A 25,598-nucleotide genomic window follows, 5' to 3' on the forward strand; every position below is an offset into this window, starting at 1 on the left:
TCACACGGGCTTTCGAAAACCTCAGCTCCGTCTCCGTGACGGAGGAAAAATGCCTCAACTCTAGCGTTTTTCTGCCATGACCAATACTGATAAAACCAGTTTTCTGTGAAGCTGAATAAAAAAAAAAAAGTTTCAAAGAACCTCCTGCATGCAAAGTCGAAAGTCCCGCCCAGAGTCCTTTTGTTGTCACTAATGCGCCTATTTTAATTGGCTATTCTCGGTGCAATGTCTTCTGGACAATGTAGTTCAGTTGTGTGGTGTGATCAAGCGCCAGGAAGTGGACACACCTCCCCAGATGGAGCCTTACACTCAATCAGTTAGGGAGAGTGTTGTGATTATAGATGTGTCAGTATTTCCTTGAGCTCCAAAAGCCCGGCTTGCTGAAACACTCCTAAATTCCAGAACTGCTGGCAGAGGCAAGTTGATGTTTGGGATTAGAGACTAGCTTGTCACAGTGAGTTCCAGACCATACAGGAAACCTAACAGAGTAAACATGACCCTAAACTGGGCCATGTGAGGAGAGGAGATCTGAAAAGAGAAAGAGGGGACTCCAACCAAGAGGGACCACCTGAGCCAAGAGACTAGCACAGCTAAAAGTGGCTGAGTTATATAGGTGTCAGAGGAGCTGGAACGAGTAAAGCCCAGGGGATCACCTGGACTGGGGAGTTATTTTTTTTTGGGGGGGTGGCTGCAGGGAGGGAGGCATGCCAGCCAGGGACCTATGTGCAGTAGAGACAGAGGGATGCTGAGTCCACTGCACAGTTTGATATGTTAATGGACACTTTAGTTCAACATTTTTGCCTTGAAATTAAGACCCAACAGGTTATAGGTCTTTGTGGGAATGATACTTGACAGGTCTTCTTGCAAAGAAAACTCGGGAAATTACCACAGAAGAAGAAAGAAAGGACATATTTGGAATCAAGTATCGTTTCACCACTGATCTCAAGAATTCAAACTCTTCTCAGTTATACACATCAGATATGACGTCATCACCAATAGCCTAGACAGGTCTGAAATTTGCACCACCATGGTATAACTCATCTATGCCTTTGGTAGAGTCCATATATGTTTATATTATACATTTATATTTTTATATATTATAATTTCATATATTATATATTATAATTATATATTAGTATATTTATATTATTTTTATATTACATATTTATATATAAATATAAGATATATATATCATATAAGAGAGTAAGTTATTATAAGTTTTGATAAGACACTATTGCCTATGCTAGCAACATTTTCTGACAGGATCCTGATATAGCTGTCTCTTGTGAGGCTATGCCAGTGCCTGGATAATCCAGAAGTGGATACTCAGTGTCATCTATTGTATGGAACACAGGGCCCCAAATGCAGGAGCTAGAGAAAGTACCCAAGGAGCTGAAGGGGTCTGCGACCTTATAGGAAGAACAACAATATGAACTAACCAGTATCCCCAGAGCTCATTTGTTTAGCTGCATATGTAGCAGAAGATGGGCTACTCCACCATGATTGAGAGGAGAGGCCCTTGATTTTGTGAAGATTATATGCCCCAGTAGAGGGGAATGCCAGTGTCTGGAAGCAGGAGTGGGTGGGTTGGGGAGCAGGGTGGTGAGAGTTTATAGGGGATAGTATTTGAAATGTAAATGATGAAAATATCTAATAAAAAAATAAAAAAATTAAAAAGAATAAATTCGTGAAGAATTCCATTAAACTGTAGTTTGAATATCAAATCTTTCTTGCAACAATGCCACCTTCCATGAATTTTCAATGAGTAAAATATGGATGTTAATGAAGAATGTGTTCCTTAAAGGGACATTGCTAATGATCATATTTATATGAAGACTGACTGAGGGAAGTGACTGTTTTTGTTAATGCACTTTAGACCCATTTGGTTTCCCATTATATAATGAGAATTGATAAATGTGAAATATTTAGTGTAGCCACAAACACTCAATGGTCTTTTTGAAAAGTCGTTTCCTAGAATGCAGCGTAATTAAAGCATCTGACTCTCATTCTGTTTTCCAGAATTTTCTGAGTCCAGAACCTTAATCAGAACTGCACACAGAGGGCAATCTCTGAAAGAAATTAAGTTCATGCAAATGTCAGTAGTTTTACCTATCCCTTCCATAATTACAATATGAATAGCATGTTGACATATCTACAAGCTTATTTCATTTCATTTTTTATTTATTGTTACTCAATTTTTTTTACAATCTAGTAGTTATCCCCCTCCTGGTCTGCCCCCTGACTTCCTCATCTAACATTTCCTCCCCCATTTCCAAAATGATATCACTACATCCCCAACATCCAGTCCTTCCCAATCCCTGGGGAATTAAGTCTCTCTGGGGTTAGGTGTTTCTCTCCCACTGATGCTAGACCAGGAAGTCTTATGCTGCATATTTGTTGGGGGCTTCACATCAGCTAGTGTATGATCTCTGGTTAGAGGCTCAATGTCTGAGAGATCTTGCTTTTCCAGGTTTGTTGAGAATGCTGGTCACCCTCCTCTTCAGCTTCTTCCACATATTCCCAATTCATCCACAGAGTCCCTGGGCTTCTGATCATTGTTGGATATAATATATTTGTATTTGACAGCAGAAAAGGAACATTTCCTCCTTAGAATATTGGCCAGTAGCTTGAAGAACAAAAGAAAAAAGTCAGTATTTTCTTCAGTGTGTGCTCTTACGGGAAATCAGAAAATATGTTCAGATTTCATCTTTGCTGATTATTTAGTTACTCTCTGTCTGTTTCTCATTGATTATTTGATTTGGTAGATTGTTTCTATGTGTAACCATGTCTGTCCTAGATCTCATTTTTCTACGCAAAGTGGTGGATTCAATTGCCTTATCAACATTTTTTGGAAGTTACCAGAGGGCAATCTCCATGAAAGCAAAACGAAGAATAAAATTGTAATAATTAGAGAGTTTAGTTCTCTGAGAGAAAATGAAGAAAGTGAATGAGTGCAAGATTTTATGGACACTGTATGGAAGTTCAGTAGATATGATACTTCCTGATATCACTAGAGCAACCAGTGAGAGTGATTCAAAAACTAGACACATGCACTATAACCCAATATTTGGTGGGTATGCACCAACTTTACATTTGACAGAATTCCTAAATATTTGTTCAGAAATATGATTTTTCCCTGATCTTTTGGGTAGAATTTCTCTCTGGTCTCATTAAAATGATATAAATCTTGGGTACAAAAATACATCCAAGGATCCCTGCACTGGATGCCAAGATGGAGAAGATCTCCACAGCAACCATGTGTTTGCCCTTGGTGCTATGGTAGACAGGGAGGAAGTTGACCCAGACACTGCAGAACACTAGCATGCTGAAGGTCAAGAACTTGACTTCATTGAATGTGTCAGGCAGATTCTTGGCCAAGAAAGCCAGAGAGAAGCTTCCAAGTGCCAGGCAGGCCAAATATCCCAGGATACAGTAGAATGCAGTAACTGAGCCCTTGTAGAACACAATGATGATGTGGCCATGGAGAGTGTGTTCATCAATATCAACAAAGGGAGGAGAAACTGCTAGCCAGATTGCACACAGAACACATTGGAGTAGGGAACATATGGGAATAATGTAGTTGGGTGTCCCTGATACCAGAAAGTTTCTCAATCTTCTTCCTGGGTCTGTGACTTTGAAAGCAAGAACCACAGTGACTGTTTTGGCCAGAACTTTGGAAACAGCCACAGTGAATACAATTCCAAATGTGATTTGTTGTAAGACACAGGTGGCTCTGTTAGGATGACCAATGAAGAAAAAAGAGCACAGAAAACAGGACATGAGTGATATCAATAATATGTAGCTGAGGATTCTGTTATTGGCCTTCACAATAGGAGTGTCATGATGCTTCACAAAGACACAAAGTACCACAGCTGTGAATGCAGAGAAACAGAAGGCCATTAAGGCAAGTGCCATCCCCAAAGGGTCTTCATAACTTAGGAAGGTGACACCTTTCTGAATACATTTGTTCTGTTCTGTATTGGCATATTGGTATTCTGGACAATTCACACATTGATCCATATCTGATTTCCAAAGTAAAGCTTAGTTAGGTCTTAATTACAAATTTTATTGACAAGGTATTTCAAGTAAGGGTAATGAGAGAAGCCTTGAAATGCTGCCTTTGATGCTGAGCATGTAATGTGAAGGATATTGTTGCTGAGCATTGCTTTCAATCCATAATATTCATAAAGATTTAACAGAAATAAAACCAAGCAATTTTTTCTTTGTCTAGTTAACATTTTGTATCATTTATGATGTTATTAGAAAGGAGTTTGTGGAGTGTGGGCGTGACAGGGGAACCAAGCTCTGAGGACCAGCATAAAAAATATAAACAGGTAACCTTAGGTAATAGGAGGGTGCATGGACCCACTAAAATGCACCAGAGACTTGGGAGGTCAGAGACCCTAGATGAAATGTACTACAATAGATAGAGGGAATGTACAGAGCCCACCTCCAGCGGGAAGACAGGACATCAAGTGAGTGATGGGGTTCCCATCCCATAGTCACATCTCCAGTCCATAATTTTTCCTGTCTGAATGCAAGGATGAAATGGAGATTAGCCTCAGGAAAAGAAGGTCCAATTACAGGACCAAAGTGGGATCTAGGTCAAGAGGAGGTCCTATGGCCTCACATTTTACTGAGGCTATGGAGCATTCACAAAAAGAATCTGTCATGACTGCCCTCCTAAATACAGTTATTTCCAACCAACTAATGGAGAGAAGCAACTAACCCCTGGATTAGGGAAGGCTGAACGTAGCTGAGGGGAAAGGCGATTTTGCAGAAAGACCAGCTGTCTCAATTAATCTGGACTGCAGAGATCTCTCAGACACTGGAGCATCAAACAGACAGCATACACCAGCTGATATGGGTCCCTCAATTCATATACAGTAGAGAACTTCCATGTCTGTGATCATACCAAAATGATGCACCTAACACTCAAAAGCCTGGAGGCCACAGGGAGTTTAGAGGTCAGGTGGGTTGGAGGATAGGGGGATCAACATGAAGACAGTTGGGGTGGGGAAGAGGTGTGGAATGTGACATATTGGATGGGGTATGGGGGAGTGGGGAATAGAATATGAAATGTAAAAAATAAAAAATAATGTTATCAGAAAGCAAAAATTTCCTAAGCCATTTTTGTTTCTATTTTGATATCAAGTAGATTATTTAATTCAGAGAAGATATATTCATAAACCACAATGTGGTCGGGTCTATTTTAGAACTTCAAAACCCTGCACTCACTGTTTTCTGAGATCACTGACTATTTTATAAATTTATTCCCTGTGACACATTGAGACTCTGTCCTCTACTGAGATAAGTATAATAGCTACTCAAGAATTCACAAGTTCAAACTCCTTGACATAGAAACAACACTAAATTAAACAGATCGGCTGTGTGTATGTGTAAATATTGATATGTGTGTGCTCATGCCAAAGTAGCACTTGCATTATTGAATTTAAGTGATTCCTGTAACAAGTCATATGAAGAAGTTTGAATAGAGAGGAAATATAATGCTTATGTTTGAATAGCAGGAAATGTTAATGAAATAAGCTTTAAGAAGTTTCCTCATAAGGCAATAATTAATCAAAAGTTCTGGTTATTGTTCATGAGATGCACTAATTTTAGCACTGAAGGAAAATATTATCTCTGTAGATACTTTGTACTAAAAGATCCTTCATGGCCCTCTAAATGATGCATCCTTAGCATTTTCTCATATATTTGCAATTTTTTGTCTTCTATATTAATCTTACAGAGAAAATAGATTTTGCATCTAGCAGTCTCATGAGCTAATCCAGTAGATTATATATTATATTCAGTTCTTCATGGGCTCCTATTGTGACTAAAATCTAATATAAATGTAGTTTTACAATAGATAATTTATTTGGAAAGTCTTGTGCAGTGTTCCTGCAAATTGCAGTTATATTTTCTAAGTATTTCTTTGTGCAATATAATCTTCCATGAATTTGCAATAAGTCAATATGAGGGTTAAGGCATAAGATATGTTTGTTTGTTTTTGCAAGATTTTCTTAAGTATTTTTATATCTACAACTAGTAAATTTGATAACTAATATTTTATATCTGCAGTTTCCTTTGAGTTGACTTCATCATCCCAGTGTGGACCAAGAGAAATCCATATTTGTAATATTTATCAGAGCAGCAAAAACTCACTTGTCTCATTAGAAATTTCATTTTCAGGGCAGGGGCTGCAAACAAAACAGCAGGCTGCCATTCCATCCTTCCACAATCTTCTGAATCCAGGACTATATTCCGCACTGCACACAGAGGATGGCATCTGAGAAAAAATTAGACATATACTGATAATGAGTCTTATATATTTCTTTTATGTTTTATATTAGCACTTTAAGATTTCAATAAGATCCTTTTTTGCACACTATCTGATTGACATTTCCCTATGTCCATTATTTAATGGCCAGATATGAATATTGGAAATGCATTGAAGAAATGTTGTATAGTTTCTGAGTGTCTAGTAATTCAGGAAAAACAGCTGATTTTTGAGCTGTGTGTAAAAACTACAGAAGTAGCAACCTGTTGTTTTTTAGTTAATTATGTTCATCTTAGTACTAAGTGCTCTGAACAGACAGAGGGAACTTAACTGAGATATTCTCTCAGCCAACACTAGCCTGTCCTCATATCTTTGAAGCATTTTCTTAATTGGTAATTGATATAGGAGTGCCCATCTCACTGTGGGCAGTTAGGCCAGTATGTAGTCTTCTTTTAAGATCTATTTTTTAGTTCCAGTTTCCAGATATCCACACTTGTCTTTCTAGGACTATAAGCCATATCTCAAATCACACCTTCCTTCTCACTATGCTTATTATCAAATTTTGATTAAAGCAACAGAGAAGCATGTTAGTATTTGAAAAAATTTGAAACAGGAAAAACATGTCCTTAAGTCACAGATAACAAATATGGCATCAAATAAATTACTATCGCAAAGCATGAAAAACTGTATATAAAAAACAGTGGAGTATGCAGACAGTGGTTTAATATGGTTGGAAATGATATGTTAATGTGTACTGAGTTTGAATATGGAGTGTTCCATGATGTCAAAATGCTCTACAGTGGCTTCAATGCTGGAAAAATCCAGATAAAAATTAGTTTGTATAAGTTTAATTGAAGATTTGAAACATTCTTTCTATGTTTTTGGTTTTGTTGAAACAGGATCTTACCATGAAGTACACTTACATTACCAATGAAGATGAAAACACATTTTTTCTTTTCTCCCATCATTTTCTTTAAATGTATGTTAACCCTTTGTAATATTTGAAAGACTATTTTGAGTTAGAGTAAGGAATGTGGACATATGTTTGTACTTTATGTTAATTTATTTTAAGGTAGTGTTTCCATATCACACATGGCTTTTTTCGTACTCACTATATAGGGCAGACTGGCAAGAAACAGACAGAGATTTCCAGATCTCTGCCTCTAAAGTGCTTGGATAAAATATGAATCACAAAAACAACCTGATATCATTTCTGATTTTCATGGATAATAACATTCTCTTCATGTATTATAGTATTGTCAATAATTTTGTGAAAGAAAGTGTTCTTATATCAGTAAGTGCCCCTCCTGTTCTATCACTATTTTTGTTTTTTAATCTCTAAATGAATGTTGGACTTGGTTAAGAGCCATTTGTGAAGGTTTTTGTAAAATAATGTAATTCCACATTTTGTGGTGTACTACTCTTAATGGATCTACAGATATTGAACTATACTTGCATCCCTGGAATAAAATCTCCCTGGAGGAAGAGAATAGTGGGAGGGGAAAAATAAGAGAAGAATCAGGTATGAGAGAAGGTGGAAGATCTGTACAGAGGTCAGGAAATTGAACAGAGGTGTGTAGCAACTAGGGACGGGGAACTGTTTGTAGCAACCAGAAAGTCCCAGATGCCAGGAAATCAAGAGCATCCCAGGACGTACAGCGATGATATTAGCTGAAATATCCCAGAATCGGGAAGGAGAATCTGTCGAGACAATAGCCAGAGGATAGGCATGGCTCCCAGTTGAGGGATAGGACCACCCACACATCTACAAAATTTTAACTCAGAATTGTTCCTATCTATTGGAAATAATGGGACAAAGAGAAGATCAGAGACTGAATTAAAGGCCACACACAGCCTGCCCCACCTGAAGATCCATCACAAATGCAGATACCAAACCCAGACACTATTGTGGATGGCAAGAAGTGCTTGTGGAAAGGAGACTGATCCAGCTGTCTTCTAGGAGGCTCTGCCAGATCCTGACCAATACAGATGTGGATGTTCACAGTCAACCATTGGACTGAACACAGGGACTCCAATGAAGGTGTTAGGGGAAGGACTGAAGTAGTTAAAGCTCCCTATCTGTCATCAATGTGAGGGGAGTCCCTTGGCCCTGTGAAGGCTTGATTCCCCAGTGTAGATGAATGCTTGGGTGCTGAAGCAAGAGTGGGTATGTGGGTAGGGGAGCTCCCTCATAGAAGCATGGTAAGGGGGGATGGCATAGTGGATTTGCAGAAGGGAAATAGTGAAAGGGGACAAAATTTGAAATGTGAACAAATGCAATCTACAATTTATAAAATTGAAAAAATCCACAAATACAAAATCACCATAAAAATGGGAGTATATTTCAATCTTCAACCCTAATAATATAATAAACAACTGTAATATAAAAGCAGTTTTATTTAGTAAGGCTTTACATGTCATACTTGTATTAAGCTAAAGGCAGCTGGGCAGTGATGGTTCATGTCTTTAATCGAAGCATTTGGGAAGGAGAGGCAGGCAGATTTCATAGTTTACAGCCAGCATGATCTACAGAGTGAATTCCAGGTCAGCCAGGACTATACAATGAAACCTTGTCTCAAAAAAAAAATAAAAATCAAAACAAAACAAAAACCCAAAACAAAAACCAAACAAAACAAAACAAAACAAAACAAAGGCATCAATATTTTTAAGAGCCAAACGATAATCAGTTTATATGTTCTTATAGATATGTTAGTTTATAGTATTATATTCAGACTTTTGTCATGCTTATTGAAAATTGTTAACCTAATTTTACATCGTGAATAAAGCTATAAAATACTAATTTTTATAACTTTCTTATTTAAACATGAATCTTAATGTATTCATTTGCTGACAATTAATATAGAAGTTTGTAACAAAACTCAAGATCACCATTCTTTAGAGCACCACTGTACTATAATGTGACCTTGAAGGGAAAAAGTCCAATAGGGAAGTAAAACTCAAGCATAAAGCACCACTTAAGACGACCTGATAAATACTTTGCGATGCTTCAGGTAGAGAAAGCTCAGAATAAGAGCTCAGAATGTCTGGAGAAAGAATGATGTCAAAAGATAATTCCCCATTCCTACATTGCCTGTAGTAGGTCATGCAATGATGTTTTAAATGTGAGAAATAAAGAAAGAGTTAGGATATCCAACTTGAAAATTAGCCCTGATAATAAAACTAGGTTTGGTTTTGTCTATAGCCTCCTTTAAAAAGTATACCAGTTGAATGTTAGGAATATAATTGCAATTTTTTTCAAAGCGCTACTATACATCAGGCAATAGGTAAAAATAATAAATTTCTCTATATATAAACTTGTTATTTACTTACTGTTTCTCCACATAAAATGCTAAAGTATACTGCAATAAATGATGCTTATATGTCCATGCAATGTGCGACATGGACACATATGAGGGGTATATAACTCTCATTTATGGTCAAGTAGTGCTTCCTAAATATGTTATAAGAAGCACAACTCCAAAAATAATTATTTTCTGTGTGAATGCTAGGAAGTTGACAAAAATCCAAAGTAGGGAAAAGAATGAGCAATCCAGGGATATCAGCAGTTTTTGAGGAATATTAGCTCTAATATTTTAGCAATCAAAATAGAGAATTGGTCTCATCCCAGAAACGTTAAAAAAATCCTGTCTACAATAGATGGAATAGTCAAGTGGAAGCAATGAGTTGGTCTCATTTGGGATCAAATGTCAATGTGATTGTATTATAAGTCTTATGCTCCCAAGGCCTGAGGACATTCAGTTTACATAAGATTAAATTCCAGCTAGAGGAACAGAGCATTTGTGAGTCACAAAAATTTCCTACTGTTCTTTGTATTTGGAAATTATGTTATGGTTAATCAGTGATAAAAGAAGATACCAACAGTGTTTGACTACCAGATTTTTGTGTTTTGGCTGGCTTTGAAAAGGACAGTCTATTTCAGGGTTTTTATGTAGAATTCCCATTGACATATAACTTAATTTTGTCCAAGGAATTCCTTTTGCAGTTTGACATTAATAGTTTTTAGGAGCATCTTATTATGCTTATTCACATGCAAATATGAAATAAATAATTGGCATCAATAATTCCATATGTTCTGATTATAGAATTTACAATTTCAATTATAGTTTCAAAAATAAAGTATTCTTAGTACTAAACCGGGAATAAATATCACTCCATTGTCTATCACTAGCTCATGCTTCACTCACTACTATTCATATAAGCTATGAGGTAGGATTTCCTGGTCTTTTCACCTAGCACCATTTCATATGACTAGTTACCATAATGTGATATGCAAATTTTGTCCCATTATGATGGCTTAGTTTTTGTTTAATCTTGTTTTATTTTAGTATTCTCCTATAGAATCCTGTCATTTTCTAATGAGTGACAGAAAGTGGATCTGATGGAAAAGGCAGTTGGGAAGGAATTTGGAATATTAACTATGATATATTTGCCAGCAAAACTGACAGTTGGTCACATCCCAATAGAAGGGAGGTAAATTGTAATTAGGATACATTATGTGAGGATAACAAGTGATTGTCAAAAAATAAAACAATCACAATTACAAAAAAATTCTCTGTTTTCAGAGAATGATCTTTCTGTTGTGTGTTGTGTTCTTTTGTTACATGTTTTTGTCAAGTATTATTCCATGCATATCTATCAAATGTATTGTTCCTGAATTACCTTTTTCCCTCTTATTAAACATTATAATGTTTTCCTCCATTTTTTTAATAAAGAAAAGTTTTCCTCTTGTATATGAATGTGTCTTCATACCCTCGGTAGGCAAATTAGGAATGTCTCAAAAAATAAACCAGCCTTGTTGTCCTTGGTTTAATTTAGAGAATTTTAAGAAATGTGTTCTATCATAATGGAAAATTATTTGTTGCTTTTGTCTGGTTACTGCATTTCCTGTATTTGAGGTGCGTTAATAGCCATTTCTTTGTCTGTTGTTCTAGTGCTGTTTATAGGCTCCCTTGACCTTCTGTTCATCTTACATAAAAGCATGAATGGATTCTTCAAATTTATTAAAAAGTGATGTTTCTTTAAATATGAATTTCCATAGTTGTGTTCATTAGTGAATGTGGTAAGTGTCCTTTTATTATATTGTAAACATTTTTGGATACAATGAAAAGGGATAACTCTTATGACTCTTTTTATTTCATAACTTTAACATTAGACTCTATCATATGAATATCTGTTCCAGAGGTTTAATTAAGAGAGGAGATTACATTGTCCAAAGAGCAATTATATGGAGAAAAATATGTTCAATTTAAAGGAAAGTATATCAAACAGTGGTGAAGAACAGTTTTTTTTTATTTATTAAATGTCAGATAATGGTTCTGATATAACAAAGGTATATTTTATGCATGTTTGAAATCTTCAAATTGGTAAAATTGTCAAAAATAAAAAAAAATATACAGGAGACTAGAAAAATGGTTTCTGATGTGACATAATTGTTCATTTCAATATGTTGCCATGAATCCACTTGACACTGTTTATTGCTGTGTATAACAAACCAGTAAGTTAGTAAACACCCACCTTTCTACTTCCTGTGGCAACCTCAAGCATGTCTACATATAAGTGAAAGTTTCGACCATGTGAAAAGTATGGGCTGAACTTTCCTAACTTCACCTTAATCCCAAGGTGTTGTGAGAGATTCCCAAAATGGAAAATGTCATATTCTTCCTGCATTATTACTCTTTGTTTCATAATCACTTTGTCCCCAAGAGGATTAGTAAAGTGGATCTTTCTTAGAAAGGAGTTTACCTAAAATACAAGCATTGTACTATTATGTATTTAAAATACTTTCAAGTCATAAAATGCATTCTGATTTTATAGCAAAGGCAACTACATTTAAAGAAAGAAAGACAGAAAGAGAGAAATCACAACAAAGCAATTGGATAAATGAAATTATCATAATATTTCAAGAATTTCAATTCTCTCAGTCAAGAATACCAAACACAGAAAAAAGCAGAACCAAACACAGCTATGCAACACACACATACACACACACAGACACACACACACGTTGACATAAAAACACTGGGAGAGGCATAAATATATAAGCACCAGCCATGAATGATATTGACACATAGAGAAATTTATACTCAAACGTAAATACAAAATGGCAGGCAAAGTCCATGCCAAGTACAAAGGGCAGACTCATACACAGCAAAGCAGGTACAAATCCGTATAAGTACTTATAAACACTCACAAAATACACACAATGTACACAAAGAAACCTACTCTGACAAAACCACAAAGAAACATATGCACATATATAAACAAACACACTTATAGAAAGAAATTCCTACATAGAAAAAATTGTCACTTACTTCCACTTTCATATAGAGATAAACATGTATGTTGAAAGTATCACAAGAATGAACACAGATACACAGAAAGTGTAGAAAATAGACATATACACAGTGAGAAACTTACATTCACACATATAAACACTTTTCTACAGACAGAACTGAATACCAACACTATTTCTTGTTTAGTTACTCTCAGAAAACCCAGAATGATCTCCAGAGCCTACACTCTTGGTAGAATCACTGGAGACCACTCCTTAAATGATTTCCATATAACTGACAAATATAAATAAAAACTCATCTTCTAACCATGGAGAAAATTAATGAGTAAGGATAGTTTATATTCAATATTGGAAGGGGTATGCTAATGGATATTCACATGCTCTGTATAAAACCACCCATTTTCATTGCTAGTCTATGAATTCTTTTTCCATTCACATTCATAACAATCTCTAGACTGCCTTTCTTTAAGGAAAAATGTTCAGAAACTTATTATTTTGGAAAACATTTCCTATTTCTTTAAGTCTGGGCATCTGAAAGACTCTAAACAGCTATGCAATTGAAGACATCAAACCTTGTCCAATAGAAGAAACTTTACCTTCAAGCAGTGAGAACTGGCTCCTTTCCCATTGTCTATTGCCTGATTATCAACCTGCTGCAAATTCATCTCATGGAGTGCATGGGCTATGGCATGCACAGCATTGTATATGTTATGACTACTCTCACTAAAGGCCATGTCAAACTTCTGTTCCATTAGCCAATCAAATGAGGCATCAGATGAATTGTTCTTCAGTATTTTACACTTAGATGCTGAGGATTCATATTTAAAGTATTTCCACTCTGGCATTACTAGATATAAATCTTTGCTTCTGAGATGGAACCATGTCTGTACAAAATCTTTAAAGCCAGAAATCCCACCATGGTGGGGTAGAAAAGTAAGTGATCCATAGATTATGCCATGAGTTATGTCTCTCTTACTGGTAGGGAAATTCCATTGTTTTGTGGTGATCCATATTCTCTGTAAACCTGGAGGTTCCCACATTCTGAAGATCAAATCAACGAAATCGATTGTTTCCTCATAAATGATGATAACATTTGAGGATGACATCACAATTTGTTTGTAGTACATTTCAGTTTTGTGTTCAAATGAAATGTCATCAACAGAGATCATTTTCACAAAGGCAAAGCAAATTTCCTTGTTTTCCTTCTGTTTTTTCAACTCTAAAAGAAATTGGTTTCCTTGATCGTCATCTGGGATGACAAGGCCAATCCAGTTCCAGTTGAAGTAAAGTATGAAGGAGACCATTGCCAATGCTAGAGATGTGTCCTTTGGGGCCATCTGATAGAGATAGGGATATTGTTCATCATCACTGAAGATGGAACTGAAAGGCCCATAGGTAAGCTGAAGGATCTACAACACAGAGAGCAGCATGAGGTGTAGTGTCCTTGAAAACACTTGTAATAATACTTACCAGCAAACTGTTGATTACCTGTGACTTATACTCTCATCTCTAATTCAAATGTGCAAATATGGAATCCTGGCAGATCCACTTCTAATGGGAACAGCAAGCATAGCTGTTTGACAAGAAGTAACAAAATATATTTGCATGTTATAATATCTGCCTTTCTGTCTTCCAGTTTTAATCTTGATATCCATGTTTCCAATGTTTGAAGGGATTTTGATACTTTTACAATTTGGGGTATTTGATTAATATTTTTTTAAAGAAGGTCTTTATGCTATAATTCAGGATTACTTCTACTATTGAGCAGGAGAGTCCTGTACATAATACTGATTTAGCATTTCGAAGAGATATTCTTATATTGCCCTAGTTGAAGGTAATATCGTACACTAGAGGTTTTGACTCACATAAAAATGTCAGAGATCTCCTATTTAGACTAAGTTTCTGAAATATTCTGGCAATGTCTGCCTCTGTGCCTCTTCATGAGACAGATAATAAGATCAAATAAAATCTAAATATTTAAACAAGATTTGGCAGCCTAAAAGTGTTACCAGCAAATCAGATTAGAAAAAGTCATACCCAGGTAATTATAGGGCAAAATAAATCGGTCTATAAGTTGTACCTCTTGATAATAATATACAGAAATAAAGTTAGATTGGATGAAGTTATCTCCTACATCCAAAGTGTCTTATAATGATAGATAAATTTTAGTGTAAAAAATATGAAAGAATGATGCATCAAATTCTCATAACCCCTCTTTCTTAGAGAAATTCACTTGTGAAGTTCTAATCTTGTATCTTATGACATAGAAATAACAGAATATAAAAAATATATGAGACATAGCAATAAATTTCACAGAGATATATAATTATTATATTATTAAAGAAAAGGACTTAATATGTCTATAACACTATGGGCCTGAATTCTTTGCCAGAGATCTAATGCCAATTTAAATTCTGACTCTAAATAGTTAGTTATACACTCACAGGTAGTCAAATGGCGAACTCCACATACTGGATTGGAGTTTTTCATCCTTTCTTGTTGCTAAAATGTCATGAGTAGTCAGGCTAAGGATGGTATTTCATGCCTTTTCAAAAAAAAATACCCCAGATATTTAAAAGCTGGGTTATAGAGAAATGTTGTTAAAATTTATTTCTAAAACCTCACAGTTTATCACTGATGACTAAATTTATATAACTACCATGACTGTAAATAATAATGCTGTTATTTCAGTTTACCAATGATAATGTAAAATTGTGACCAAGATGAAGATAACTCCTATCTGGGGACAGAAATAATATGCTCTATGTTTTGGAACAGCACGAACAAATCTTTTCTTGCTGAGCTTGGTATATATAATGAAACTCTCTGACTGACAGTCCGTCAAGGCTGTAAGATTCTCTCTTCCACCATGCCCGACTTAATTCTACATGGCCTTCTCTATTCCTCCATGAAGGTATCTGTCAACTTCTGGTGGTAGTCCCTATTTGAAAGCCTATCATACTTCTGAATAGTATGTATCCTGGAACAACCCAGATTGACATAAGCATAAGTCCAACCACATCCATTAACTTTCTTAATAGCTATCAAATTCTCCCAAAGAAACATGATGTTAAGAATTTCTGTCCCATGATAACTCACACGTGGAGATAAGAAGCTGTCCAGGTACTTCCAGAAACTTATAGATACCCCCCAATTGGGTCCTGTAAGCAGAAACGAACACATAGTCTCTTCATTACAGAAATAATTAGGGATAGGGCTTTGTTTTTTTTTTTATGAAATAAATATGGTGTAGGTATTACAGTTTTCCCATCACAACGGCCCAAAGTGTATCTTATAATCAAAGACATATTTGGTAAAAGATCAGAATTCCTGTTGATTTCATCCATTGCAAAGGCCAATGCCAAAGCGTATTTGTGGTTTTTAGTCGTTTTTCTGTAAAAGAGTACAGTGTTTATTATGGCCAGATGATTATACATGATTATTTGTACTCAAGAGAAGCACTATGGTATACTGGAAGTTTCTGCATCTGACATCTAAAGAAGGGAACAAATGGTTTTTGTTGTGAGGTTGAATTGACATGAGAACCTGGAAAATAGTAAACTCTTTTAAAGTTCATGACAGTATTTCTCTCATAAATAAGATATGGTATTGACCTCATCCACAGAGAACATTCCCATCTCTTCTTTTGAGTGCTTGATCAGAAGGTAAAGAGAAAATCACAGATATTGACAAAACAGTAATTCTGATCATGTCTTCATTTTGAAATTATTGAGCAATATAAAAAACTTGTTATTAGAGCCACTGAGTTCATATTTTCTTGTGAAATTAACTGAACTTGTTAAGGCAGTAATAACATGAATTATCAATGCATAATGGTCTCTCTCCAGCAATATTTGATTCTTGTACTTATAATCACTTATAATTAGTGGTCAAAATTCTTGACATGTCCCCTCATATCTATCCTCATCTTGTTATTTTTTTCAATCTTTTATTCAAAGAATATCTTTTAGAAAGATATATTTTTAAATAAATTCAAATATCAAACATGAATTTGGTAACTGATACATGTCAATGTTTACGTTTGTATGTATTTGAGCAAGTATTATTTAGGTTATAAGATTGCAATACATGCAAATGTTTTATAAGATACTTTCCTGTAGACTATCATAAATTCAAATGCACAGGTATGTAGTAGTGCCAGGTATTTAGTGCAGAGATTAAGGGGTTGTCCTACCACCAATGTATCTTGCTCCTAATTTCTTTTTACAAAGGAATGTGATATATTCACTCTGGGTACTTCATTCATTATAAATTAATTTATAGGAAATATCTTTGGCAAACTTTCCAGGTACAATAAAACAATATTAGCATCCTATTGAGAACTAGGAAAATAAGGAAATTGCAGTGATATTTGTATATGCCAGTATTATATACTTATAAAACAGAAGAGATTTTGGTGTAAATTTATAGAATATGTTCATATATTTCTTTGTAAAAATAAAAAGTGGGCCACTAGGCAATGGGAATGGAATAATACCATATTGAGATCATTTACGTTTATGTAGAGAAAAACGCAACCTGTTTTATCCTTGTCATTTCATATAATCTTATGAATAAACACTAAATATGCACCTACATATTTAATGATTGAAATGAAGTAAATACAATTAGGTTTTCACTACAAATTATACAACTATTGTATTTTTATTCTATAACCAATACAATGGTTCATTTTTGAATATTCTTTATTACTATACACACACACACACAGACACACAAAATCTCAATTAAAGTTTTACTAATATAGAAATGGAATTTGAAAGTAGATGTTGTACAATTGTCAAACTACTTCCTACAAATAAACTTTAGGAAACATCAGTTACTTAAGCTGTCTTTGTAGCCTAGTAGTCTAAAGGGCTGTGTTTTAAAGCAATGATCAGCAATCCACAAAAATGGGTATTGATACCACATTGGGAACATGTGTACTAATATTTACTAAAATTATTGAAAGAAGTTTCACAAGATTTAAAAATTTTAAAAGGGCCAGAAATTAGCCTACTGAGACATGAATAGAGAAGATATTTCTCTTAATGACAAAAAACCCCAAAAAAACAAAAACAAAAAACAAAACAAAACAAAACAAAAAACCTAATACAAAGCTCCTGCGTTACTGATCTCAAACGTTACAACTATCTCACAATACAATTGTCACCCAGGCCAGTGACAAGGGACATAAGCAGTCACCACTGTTACTGATAGTGTGCCTATTCAAAGAATGTAATCATATCATTGGATTCCATATGTTCCAAGTATGGTTTATTCTAAAGAGAGAGTGCCCAATTGAACTTTGCAAAACATAAAAGCCAGTGATTATACATAAATAGTGTGAAGTATGAAGCCACAGTGCTTTTGGATTTTATCTTTTAAAACACTTTGCTGTCTTGACCCCCATTGAGATAACTATTCCTTGCTCATATACATACAAAAAATTCCATCCAGGTATTCATATGAAATAGAAATTTCTGAATGTAAAGATCTCTTTCTAAATCTGATGAAGCTTTAGAAGTCAATAAGTGACCACATGCAATGACTTTGAGACAGTAAGTTTGTATGTATGTAAAGTTTTTGACAACTATATGTGCCACGAATATTACTGGAACCAGAATATGCTATAGGAGCAACACACTTATGGAAGGACTTTCAGCACAGTTCATGAGCTTTTATTTACACGGACTTGGGATAAAACATAATGCAATATTACAGGATCAATGTCAATAAGCCATCACTGTCTAGAGTGCAATATAAAGTGTCAAAAGGCAGGCTTTATGTTAAGGATCAATGTAGATATTCCTTTATTCCTAAGCTTCCAACCTTTAAATCAGAAGCCACCTGAAAGAAAACCAAAACCTCCACTGGATTCATTAAAAGGAGAAAGTAGGTTTGAAAATGTATAGGAATTAAGGTTGGTTCTTGGTGTTCAGACTTAGCAACAGGACAGAAGACTAAAGAATTTGACTAATATCCTCGGAGCACTCAAGAAGTACTGAAGTTGTCATTTCAATTTGAAACTCAAATTTACTTACAGGAAATTCAGAGTCTTGTTGAAATAATCTTTCTCAATAGGTTTCTGAACTACTGCCAGGATGAAAGCACAAGTTAATCCCAAATATTCATCCTGAATTTCATTCAAATTTATTCTCCAAAAGCACCTGGGATCAATAAAGTTGGCCATGAAAAGTGGAATGTTAAGCAAGAAGAAGACTCCCATCAAAGTGAACATATTTTTCCTGTGTTAAATCTGGGCAGTGTGGATTGTGATGAGTCATGCATATCAGCACATCAAATTTCTCCTTGCATTTATTTCTTTGTGCAATGGTGAGGTTTATTGCATATTCATGACTCATTATATTTTTAGGTTTCTCCTGAGCCCTGAAGAAACTTAAATACTTTCTTCCCTGGGGCTCTGAAACTGGTGTCCACAGCCCATGTAATAAACACATGTAGGTAAATACTTAGGAGGATAATTCATTCTCAGTCTCCATGATATCAGTCATGTTTGTGAATCTGTGGAAGGAAGCCCCTGTGTTCAAATTTGGTCCCTGGAAAGTTTCAACAATCTGCTTATGTGAACACAGTTAGAAATGATGTCAGTGGTTTGTATCACATTATTCACAGTAAGACATCCAGAAATAGCAAAACTGGAGCTACTGAGGACATACAGGACACTTTATTACACAGTCCAAGTCATGCAGAGGCAGACTCATGTTTACAGTCACTGAGATCCACAGACCATGTACAGTGTGGACTATGTTACAGAAGTGATAGTAATATCTAAACAAGACCTGTGCTTCCATTATCTTGAAGATCTATAAACAGATCAAATCTCAAGTATAGGTAATCCAGCTCTATCTGAAATCATACATTCTTCACATATCCACAGTTAATTTACATGGTAAAGATTGAGTTTAAAGGCTCAACAAGACCCAGAAAATATGCCATGCTTTGTTCTTTATTTCCAATAAAATAAAAAGTCACTCCATTTTCCAAAAAATATTTAGTCACGTTAATATTTGAATTCCAAACCATTATCTCCGTCCCACGTGCTCATTTTTTTCAACTTATTATCCTAGGCTGACGCATCTATTCTATATTATATTTTTTCCTACATTGTTTTTTGTCATTTTACATTGAGGTAGTGGCTGTGAAAGAATCTTATTTACAAATAGCTATTAAATATCTTAGAAACAAATAGTGACTGTGAAAGAGCACTGTGTTTCAATGTGTAAACTTTTCCTATACATCCTCTCTACCCATGTATATTTTGTTGCAGTCTAGAGTCAACAGTGACAATCTGAGAATTTACTGAATATTGTACACTCATGAACCTGTTTTATTGGATTTGGACTGGAAACAGGCAGAGTATATATAGGCAGTTCATCAGTTTGGGTGATGATATGCTCCATTTTATGTTTGAATAACACAAACAAGTTTAGTCTTTTGCATTGTATATTTCTGCATTATGTAAAAGTCACTGTTTTTCCTGTGTATGACTGCTGAATTTCTGGTAAATTCAGAGTGCAGAGACTTTTTATCTAGAGGAATGATAATGGAGCAGTCTTTCATAAGAATACAGAGGAAATTTGTTTTTCAAGTTTGCAAATGAAATTTTCAGTAGTTAAATTTTGTTAAATTTTTTTGTTTAATAATTATTATTTCCTGTAAATTACCATGCATTATTGATTGTTTCATTGTCACACATTGACACAAATATAGCATGTACTTTGCTGGTATCTGCACCTCCATGGCCCATGTCTGTTGCCTATCTTGCCTGTGACTCATTCTTCAGTTCAATTCACCTTCCTCTCCCTTCAAGACATTCTTGTCATGTTCAATTTGCAACTCATGAATGATATTTTTTTTAAATTTTCTGACCATAGGCTTCATATTTCCTTTAGTCCTTTATGCCTTCCTAATTGCTTTATGCCTCTTTAGTCAAATAATTTCTCACTTTCTTCAGTTTTTTTTTTACTTTTAGATCTATTCATTTATTTCTATGTATATGCATATTTTATTAATAATTATTGCTTATTTTATTTCTTTGCATTTCAAAAGTTATCCTCATTCCAAGTTTCTCCTTCAAACCCTCACAGCAAATCCCCTCCCTTCTGATTTTATGAGGGTGTATGCCTACCAATGCACCCACTCCCACCTTACTGCTCTAACTTTTTCTTAAGCAATGGCACCAAGCCTTCACAGAACTTATTTCCTCCTCTCCCATTGATGCTGGATAAGGCCCCCCTCTGTTATATATGCAGCTGGAGCCATGGGTCTCTCTATGTGTATTCTTTGGTTGGTGTTTTCGTTCCTGTGAGTTCTGGGGTGTCTAGTTGGTTGATATCATTGCTCTTCCTATGGGGTTGCAAACCCCTTCAGCTCCTTTGGTATTTCTTCAACTCCCCCACTGGGGTTCCTGAACTCATCCAATGGTTGCCTGCAAACATTTGCAACTGTATCAGTCAGGTTCTCATTGTGTCTTTCAGGAGACATCCATAACAGTTTCCTGTAAGCAGGCACTTCTTGACATCAGCAATAGTGACTGGGATTGTTGACTGCATATGGAATGGATCCCCAGGTCGGACAGTCTCTGGATGGCCTTTCCTTCATTTTTTGCTCTACTCTTTTTCCCTGCATTTCCTTTAGACAGAAGAAATTCTGGGCTAAATTTTGAGAAGGGGTGGGGGTGTGGCCAACCCTCAACTGGCCATTCATAACCTCTGGATATGGTCTCTACTGCTCTCTCCCTTTGGTTGAGCATTTCAGCTAATGTCATCCCAGTTTTGTCTTGAGAGCCATTTGCTTTCCTGGCATCAGGGACTTTCTGTTGGCTACCCCGTTTTCCACCTCCCATTGCTACACACCTTTCTTTAATTTATTGATCCTTGTATATCTCTCTGATCTCCCCTCACACTTGATCTTGCCCCCTTTTACTTCTCCCTTTCTATTCTCCAAAATCCTTTTCACCCTGTACCTCCTGTGACTATTTTGCTACTACTACTAAATAGGAGTGAAGAATCTACACTTGGTCTTCCTACGTCTTGAGCTTTCCATGGTCTGTAAGTTGTATCATGGGTATTTCAATATTTTTACCTTATATCCACTTATCAGTGAGTATATACCATGTGTGTTCTTTTGTAACTGTGTTACCTCATTCAGGATGACATTTTCTAGTCCCATACATTTGCCTGTAAATTTCATGAAGTCATTGTTTTTAGTAGCTCTGTAGTACTTCATTGTGTAAATGTACCACGTTTTCTGTATCTATCCCCCATTACGTATTTATTTCATTTACATTTCCAATGTTATCCCAAACAGCTCTTACACGCTCCCCCATCCACTCCCCCACCTGCCCACTCCCACTTCTTAGCCCTGGTGTTCCCCTGTACTGTGGCAGATAAAGTTTGAACGACCAATGGGCCTCTCTTTCCACTGATGGCCAACTAGTCCATCTTCTGATACATATGCAGCTAGAGACACGAGCTCTGTGGGGTACTGGGTAGTTCATATTGTTGTTCCACCTATAGGGTTGCAGATCCCTTTAGCTCCTTGGTTACTTTCTCTAGCTCCACCAGTGGCACTGTGATCTATCCAATAGCTGACTGTGAACATGAAGTGCCCCAGAATGCCAACTTTAACAACAAAAATAATAGGAAGCAACAATTATTTTTCCTTAATACCTCTTAATATCAATGGACTCAACTCCCCAATAAAATTTTTCTTCACAGCTAAGCTTAGGATAGCAGCATGTCCTGATGGCCGAGTTTTTAAAATTCATTGGAGATGTAAGACAGGTTGGCTCCAATTAGGGCACTTCCACCATGAACCAGTGTTCAGTTGGCAGCCCTTACCCAAAGGAGACCGTAACCCACAAGAAGGAAAATCTCTGTGAATTTGAGGCTATGGTGATGTAAACAGTGAGTTTGAGCCAAGATTAAAAATGAATAAATAAAGTAAAAATATAACAAAGGGTGTGTTTTCTTATGAATTGTGAGTTAGAGATAGAAGGATCTCTTTGAGTTTGAAGATAGTGTGGTACATAAAGAGACAAGACAGCCTTCCGGTCCAGTGCAGCACCAGGGTTCCTGGCCCGGGGAGTCTCTGGACACCCACAAGGACCCATACAGGATCCCCCACAGGATTCTAAGGCCTCTGGTGAGTGGAACACAGCGCCTGCTCCAATCCAATCCTGCGGGACCTGAGACTGCATTAATTGAGGAAGCAGATAACCAGGCCTGATCAGGGGCACAAGTCTCTTCTGGTCCACTGCAGCACCGGGGTTCCTTGTGCACTGAGTTACTGGACACACCCAAGGTCCTCACAGGACCCTCAGGGGATCTTAAGACCTTTGATGATTGGAACACAACTTCTGCCAGGAGGCAGGTTCGAACACCAGATATCTGGGCACCTTCCCTGCAAGAGGAGAGCTTGCCTGCAGAGTGTTCTGACCACTGAAACTAAGGATAAATCTAGTCTCCGAGGTCTGCTGATAGAGGCTAACATAATCACCTGAGGAACAAGCTCTATCCAGAGACAACTATAACAACTAGCTCCAGAGATTACCAGATGGCGAAAGGCAAACGTTAGAATCCTACTAACAGAAATCAAGACCACTCACCATCATCAGAACGCAGCACTCCCACCCACCTAGTCCTGGGTACCCCAACACAACCAAAAAGCTAGACCCAGATTTAAAAGCATATCTCATGATGATGGTAGAGGACATCAAAAAGGACTTTAATAAATAACTTAAAGAAATACAGGAGAACACTGCTAAAGAGTTACAAGTACTTAAAGAAAAACAGGAAAACACAACCAAACGGGTAGAAGTCCTTAAAGAAAAACAGGAAAACACATCCAAACAAGTGATGGAAATGAACAAAACCATACTAGACCTAAAAAGGGAATTAGACACAATAAAGAAAACCCAAAGTGAGGCAACGCTGGAGATAGAAACCCTAGGAAAGAGATCTGGAACCATAGATGCGAGCATCAGCAACAGAATACAAGAGATGGAAGAGAGAATCTCAGGTGCATAAGATTTCATAGAGAACATCGGCACCACAATAAAAGAAAATACAAAACGCAAAAAGATCCTAACTCAAAACATCCAGGAAATACAGGACACAATGAGAAGACCAAACCTACAGATAATAGGAGTTGATGAGAATGAAGATTTTCAAATTAAAGGGCCAGCAAATATCTTCAAAAAAATTTTAGAAGAAAACTTCCCAAACCTAAAGAAAGACATGCCCATGATAATACAAGAAGCATACAGAACTCCAAATAGACTGAAGCAGAAAAGAAATTCCTCCCGACACATTATAATCAGGACAATAAATGCACTAAATAAAGACAGAATATTAAAAGAAGTAAGGGAGAAAGGTCAAGTAACATATAAAGGCAGGCCTATCAGAATTACACCAAACTTTTCACCAGAGACTATGAAAGCCAGAAGATCCTGGACAGATGTTATACAGACACTAAGAGATGCCAGCCCAAGCTACTATACCCGGCCAAACTCTAAATTACCATAGATGGAGAAACCAAAGTATTCCAAGACAAAACCAAATTCACACACTATCTTTCCACGAATCCAGCCTTTCAAAGGATAATAACAGAAATAAACCAATACAAGGATAGAAATCATGCCCTAGAAAAAGCAAGAAAGTAATAACTCAACAAACCTAAAAGAAGACAGCCACAAGAACAGAATGCCAACTCTAACAACAAGAATAAAAGGAAGCAACAATTACCTTTCATTAATATCTCTTAATATCAATGGACTCAATTCCTCAAAAAAAAAGACATAGACTAACATACTGGCTACACAAACAGGACCCAACATTCTGCTGATTACAGGTAACCCATCTCAGGGAAAAAGACAGTCACTACCTCAGAGTGAAAGGCTGGAAAACAATTTTCCAAGCAAATGGTCTCAAGAAACAACCTGGAGTAGCCATTCTAATATCTAACAAAATCGACTTCCAACCCAAAGTTATCAAAAAAGACAAGGAGGACACTTCATACTCATCAAAGCTAAAATCCTCCAAGAGGAACTCTCAATCCTGAATATCTATGCTCCAAATGCAAGGGTAGCCACATTCATTAAAGACACTTTAATAAAACTCAAAGAACACATTGCACCTCACACAGTAATAGTGGGAGACTTAAACACACCACTTTCATCAATGGAGAGATCGTGGAAACAGAAACTAAAGAGGGACACAGTGAAACTAACAGAAGTTATGAAACAAATGGACTTAACATATATCTACAGAACATTTTATCCTAAAACAAAAGGATATACCTTCTTCTCAGCACCTCACGGGACCTACTCCAAAATTGACCATATAATTGGTCACAAACCAGGGCTCAACAGATACAAAAATATTGAAATTGTCCCATGCATCCTATCAGACCACCATGGACTAAGGCTGATCTTCAATAACAAAATAAAAAATGGAAAGCCAACATTCACATGGAAACTGAACAACACTCTTCTCAATCATACCTTGGTCAAGGAAGGAATAAAGAAATAAATTAAAGACTTTTTGGAGTTTAATGAAAATGAAGCCACAACGTACCCAAACCTATGGGACACAATGAAAGCATTTCTAAGAGGGAAACACATAGCTCTGAGTGCATCCAAAAAGAAACTGGAGAGAGCAAACACTAGCAGCTTGACAACACATCTAAAAGCTCTAGAAAAAAAGGAAGCAAATTCACCCAAGAGGAGTAAACTGCAGGAAATAATCAAACTCAGGAGTGAAATCAACCAAGTGGAAACAAGAAGAACTATTCAAAGAATTAACCAAACGAAAAGTTGGTTCTTTGAGAAAATCAACAAGGTAGATAAACCCTTAGCTAGAATCACTAGTTTGCACAGGGGCAACATCCTAATTAACAAAGTCAGAAATGAACAGGGAGACATAATAACAGATCCTGAAGAAATCCAAAACACCATCAGATCCTTCTACAAGAGGCTAT

General features: G+C 36.2%; 1 pseudogene; it reads right to left on the reverse strand.

Moving 5' to 3' along the window:
• Gm3683 (predicted gene 3683) lies at positions 3,118–15,998 on the reverse strand (annotated as a pseudogene).

The sequence above is a fragment of the Mus musculus genome, chromosome 7 (assembly GCF_000001635.26).
Source record: "Mus musculus strain C57BL/6J chromosome 7, GRCm38.p6 C57BL/6J".
In the NCBI taxonomy this organism is placed as follows: Eukaryota; Metazoa; Chordata; class Mammalia; order Rodentia; family Muridae; genus Mus; species Mus musculus.